Genomic DNA, 6,000 nt, shown 5'->3' with positions numbered 1-6,000 from the left:
TGCTCAGAGGCCAACCTATGCTACAGGAATTTGCCCAAGACAAAGACCACCAGTGCGCCATACAGAAGCACCGTTGTATTTGTGCTCTGAGACTCTGAATTTCTCCAATTAGTCATGCTGGTGTAATACTTCTGTCTTCAAATTTGTTACAGCAGGGAGTAATTTGCCCAAATATGCATATTCCTATTAACATAATTGTTTATTTATTCTCCAAATAAGTTGAAGTGGGTAATGGTTATCATTATGTTATTGCCCCAGTCTCCCATTCAAGAAATCAAGTTCTGCATTCTTCAAAGTTGCTTTTAACTCAGCCTTGTTTTATGTCTCCTACCACATTATTTCAATTGGAAGAGGACTTTCTGACCTATTCGCACTTCCTGCTTGAAGGCCTGGATAGCGACAGCAGTCTGTTAGCAAGTTGTCAACCTGCCCAGATGGTGAGCATCCAAGAATGCTGAAAGAGCTGAAGAATAAACAGGCCAGTCTGCAAAGAATACAGTCTCTCATTAAAAGCCATTTATGTGCAAAAGAACTGGAAGTAACAAATATTGTGTCTATTTTTATTAAAAGTTCATGGGATGATCAGCGGAGTTTCAGACCAGAAAGATCCATGTTTGTATCTGGTCGAATATCAGGAATGAGAACTGGAAAACTGACACGTAAAATTTCGGGAGAAAGTAGATAACACACGGGACAGGCTGACTAGTGAAGTTCGGGGTCCATAAACACAAAATACTTTTTATAGGAAGGAAAGGCTCACAAGCTCTAAAATTAGCAGTTAGGAAAAACAACTTGACATCATTGTGAGCAACTCAGCAAGAAACTGATCCCACTGTACAGCTACAGGAAAAAACAAACCACATTACATGTACAGAACAGTAAGGAGAATGCAACACTGTGTGCTATGGCAAAGCAGTGCTGTTGCCTTCTCTGAGATACTGCATGCAGTATGAATTTGCTCCTCTCAGAAACTCACTGCAGAGCTGCTGGGGACTCAGAGAAGTGTGGTGGGACTCACTGAAGCTATGAGACAGGATGACACGTAATTCTGACAAACCTCAAGCCACAAAAGGAAACAATTTCCCTCCAAGAATAAAAATGTGACATTCATTGCAGTAGGCTGCTGTTGAGAACAAAGGCATGAAATTTAGAAAACAAAGTCCATCAGTTACACAGACCAAGTGTATAATGATGGTACCTCTCCTTTTTTTAGTAGTTCAAATGATTCCTAATTACTAGGGATAAGGAGATCCCTTGCACACTGCCAAAAGCATCTGGCTGTGGCCATTTTAGACAACAGCATAGCCAAGCAGCTGGATTATGCGTCTGCTTCAGTGTGGCATTTCCTATTTTCAGTCCTTGAGGCACACGTTGCTCAGAAATTGGCTCCACTTTGCTGAGATTTGCAAAATAAAATATATTAAAGGTACGTTTGCCTGCCAGCAGCATTTAAAATACTGAGAACAGGAGCACTGGGAAAATCTGGGAGATACCAGAAAGGTGTGTTCAGAGGATGGCAACAATAAGAACATTTTGGCAAACTATTTGCAAGTGCTTAAAAATGTAATTGCACAACTTTGGCTGGCTTCAGCTGTGCAAGTCCTGACAGACAAAGGCTCCCTTGGGAAGAACTGAACTCAGTCTGCTTATAAGCTTATAGGAGTGGAAAATAAAACTGCAGAAAAGTGTATTTTGGAAGAGCAGGTAACAGCACTGTTCCGCAAGGGAGCAATTTGTGAAATACAAGAACAGACCACCAATTATAGAAAAAAACAAAACTCAACAAACTAACAAACAAAACACCAAGGAAATAAACAACACCGGGAACATTTCAAACGACTGTAACGCCTGAAAACCCCATCCTGCTCCCTTTTCTCCTCCATACACATTAATGCAGTGATTCCTCAATTCCGGACACATCGTAAATGTGTTGCTCTGGAGAAAGAAAGGAAGAAAATGGACTAAGTTGGAACAGAATCAACAGTTTGTGGTCAGGAAATCTGCTTGTTTTTGGAAACCTTAATTGCACCTGTGAGTGTCTAAATTTTCTGGTGTGTAGAACACTACTGAACAAAGAACATCTTTTCGATGTTTATACATCTGAAGGCTTCCTGGATTACAAACTGCAAACACCACTGAAAAATCCACTGCTTTTAAATAATCCATATGCACTGGCATTGGCCCAGTCTCGAACCCTACCTTCAATTTGTCCTTAACATTATTTAAGATAACAGGAACTCCTTCAAATTAAGCTCTTTCAGGGCTGGAACTAAGACAAGGATCTGGCGCTGCAGCAGCTATGGGAGCTCTGCCTTTCTGTGTGGGGATCTGGGATACATCAAACCGTAGCAGTAGTACGATAATCATGTTGCGTTAGCTCGAACCAAATAGGAAACGAATGTTTGTTCCAGAATTACAACTTATTTGAGAATTTCAGTAAAGTTATTTTGAGAGCAGTGACATTATCAAAGGATCGTGGAATAAGGAAAAAGAAAGCTGATTTCAATTACTTCGCAGAAAATCCTACTGTTGGGTGGTTGTGGCTGTTCTCTGAAAATGTGCATAAATGCAACTAAGTAAAATTGAAAAGTAATCAGTTAATTCAAAGACTAGAACTGCAGTTTGGCAAGGCTGTAACAAATACACTGTGCTACAGCTGTATCAGTGTATACAACCAGAGCTTCCCTGAGCCAGTGAGCTGACAAGTTTTATTGCTCTGAGAGCACCTTCGTATCCTTCCTGTGCAAGGAGCACAAAGCCCGCAGGCTGCCCTGGAAGAAGGGTGCAAGCTGTGTGTGTGCCCTGCAGCGGTGGTTTCCTTGCAGTGTAACCACACATCAGAGGCACTGCTGCCAATGCAAGGACAACTCAGCAGAGTCTGAGGCCGCAGCTCTTTCATTTCAGAGCATTCACAGTTCCACTGAGTTTTTAGAGGCAGTAATCAGCTCGTATGCATCATCAAACCCAAGCTTGCATTGTGTCCACTTGCTGGGCAGCCAAGGACAGCTTGCAGAGTTCATCAGACTGCAAAAGCTTGCTCAGCTCATTCCTGAGGGGCTGCCACACTGGCACTGTTAGCAGGATCTGGGCTAGCTGAGGTTACAAGGACATAAAAATAACCATTCTGAGATAGAGCAGGGTTCAGTGCCCTGCCCACTTGGCCAGAGGAGATGCTCACAACAGAGCATAGGAAACCCGGCACAGCGATATCCCCAGATACCCTCTCAGCCTCCAGTAGGGAAGGGAAAGAAACCAGGCTGCTTGCCTTGCTGAAGCAAGTGTTCTTGTGGACAGCAAAACCTCTCCAATTGGGTACATTCTGTGTGTGTGGGAATGATGGGTTATTTTTCAGTAGTGGGGAATGAACGTTGCAGCTCCTGGAGGTAATGAAGGAGCACTGGTTTTACTTTTCAAAAACAGAAAGAAAACAAAAAAGATCCATCTGACTTTGAAGAACGGAAAGGGTTTTAAAACCCTTTGGTGTTGCCAGATTTTCTGTCTATAATGGCATTTGATGGAGCTGCATTTCAGATCGTTTCCCTTCGAACATGCTGGTACAAGCAAATGGAAAGGAGCAGGCATCGTTCCACCACGGTAGAACAAGAGGTGAACAGGCTGAATCATATTAGCGTTTTATATGTAAAATATAAATAGGTTTTATATGTGCAACATATATTATCCATATCCATATAAACACATGCTAGAGTCCCAGCACAACAATACTGTTCTATCACCTGTGACAACAGTATGTGCAATATGTGTAATTTTGTTCAGGCGAAAAGCAGAATCCAAGGAAGAATAATCTCCTTCCAGTGAGGAATATATAAGCGAATGCAGGGTAATTCGTAAGAGATGGAAGTGAAGAAGTTTCTCCTTTCCTGCCCTACAGAGCAGCCCTGGGCAGACAGCTTACAGAATAGGAAATGTACGATGTGTAAGTGTCAAGAAATGTGACTGATTAAATAGTTCTCTCCCTTGCCACAGAGTTAAACTGCACATTCAGTCATTCCTAGTGGTGAAAAAAATCAGTTCAGGTGACAGTGAAAAAATATAATTGAACTAATTATCTTCTCCTAACAGCCACAAATGCCATTATAGAACAAAACAGTGGCAATTTTAAGCAATTTCCATTTTCCTCCACTGCTCCTTGTGAGCTCCCAACACCCAATGGCTCAGATCAGCTTCTGCTGTTTGATTTCTGCACTGCTCTGCCTGCCAGAAAAGAATTCTCTGGAAAATCACCACAAATTTCAAGTTACATAACCCAGTTCTGGGTACCTTTTCTTTTCTCTCCATGAAGAATGAAGAAAACATTTCACTTCTTTTTTATCTGCTACAAATTTTTTATCTCAGTAATTTAGGAAGATCATGTATTTAATGATTACACTCCTATTCAACGAACGATAACCGATACCTGCTGCCTACTCCTGCTTTCTCTATCTATAGTTCAAAGAATATCTGCCCTTCCCTCTTCCAAGACCTTTGGCTTTGATAGCTTATATAATAACCTCTGCTGTATGTGAGTGGCAACGTGCACTAAACAATGGGACAAACTCAGAGGCAATTCTCAATAAACTCCCCCAAGAGAGATGGAAAAGAAACAAGTCACCAAAAGTGCCAAGCATGATTTTTTTTTAACAGATCCAGAAATTGGGATGGAGCTGGGAAATAACTTTAACTGAGAAAGATGTTGGATGCTGACAGATTCAACACATTAAATTTGGTTATTTCCAAATGAAAGCATTCATTTCAGAAATGTCAGCAGGTGCTGTTTTCTGTAGAAAAGCTTTTAACTCTCTACCCAGAATGAAAAAATATATATATACAAAATAAAAAATAAACAGGAGAGAAAAGAAAAATTGTGTACAGAAACATTTTAGTAGCTGTTAAATTAAAGGAAGCATTTGATGCTGGGCCTAGCAAAAAGTTTCAAACTGATCACAAAGAAGCCGCTTGTTTCTCTCCATGAGATTTATGATTTTTGAAGTGAAAGTTTAAGTAGTCACCAGACTGTTTCTTTGAAGCTCAAAGCTTTGTTGCTTACCCAGAGCTAACTTTAAATACCGTGTTTTGTCTACATTTAGTTCTATAAAAAACTCAGCTCCTGCAGTACTAAAGACAGTGCTGCTCCCACTCCTCTCTCCCCATAATCACCCACTATTTTTACACCACTTTCTCAGATCAGACACAGTCCTTTTCAAACACTGGAGAAGCACCTACCCAGGGGAATGCACACACAAACACTGGCACAGTCTCCTCTGCCATACATCATTATCTTTTTTTTTTTTTTTTTTTTCAGGATTCCTCATTTTTTTCCTCTTATTTTCTTTTAGTTCACCGAGCTTTTCTGTATGAACTCAATGATTTTACTCTCTGTGAGTAAAAAGTCATCTGAAGAGAACAAAGTTTTATTTCGTTTTATAGCATTTTGCATTCCTAGCAGTATCATTTCACATCTGAAAGTCCAGTAAGGGAAAGGGAAGGTGCCAAGCTTGCAAGATCTTTACTGCTGAAATGGCCCCAATAAACAACTGAAAAATGAATGAGAGTTACTGTGTTACACTGGGTCTACCTACTAGTACAAAAAAAAAAAAAAAAAAAAAAAGCCATATATGCTTTCCTGGACATTTTTTTTTTACATAGGATGGATTAAATATCTTCAACCAAACCAATTAAGCATCAGGCCAGAGTAACACCACCCACGTTTCTTTTGCCAGAAAGGAGATTTTTCCAAATTCAGACTTTCACATCATTTATTTGCCAAATTTATGTTCAAAATATACAAGTTTTAACAAAGCAGTAGAACTGATAGCCTTGACAGTGTATGTTGCGACAAATGCTGCTAGTTCTTAACAAATAGAAATTGTGTTGAGTACCTTCCCTGTGTCACAGTATAAGTATCATTCAGTTTTTCCTTGTCTTCTAGCATGTTGATTAAATCCCTGACAAAACTGAATTTCAACCACATCAATTTGTCAGCGGATAGTATAATGTATCTAT

Source organism: Coturnix japonica, chromosome 6 (assembly GCF_001577835.2).
Source record: "Coturnix japonica isolate 7356 chromosome 6, Coturnix japonica 2.1, whole genome shotgun sequence".
Classification (NCBI taxonomy): domain Eukaryota; kingdom Metazoa; phylum Chordata; class Aves; order Galliformes; family Phasianidae; genus Coturnix; species Coturnix japonica.
This window is presented reverse-complemented; position numbering follows the sequence as displayed.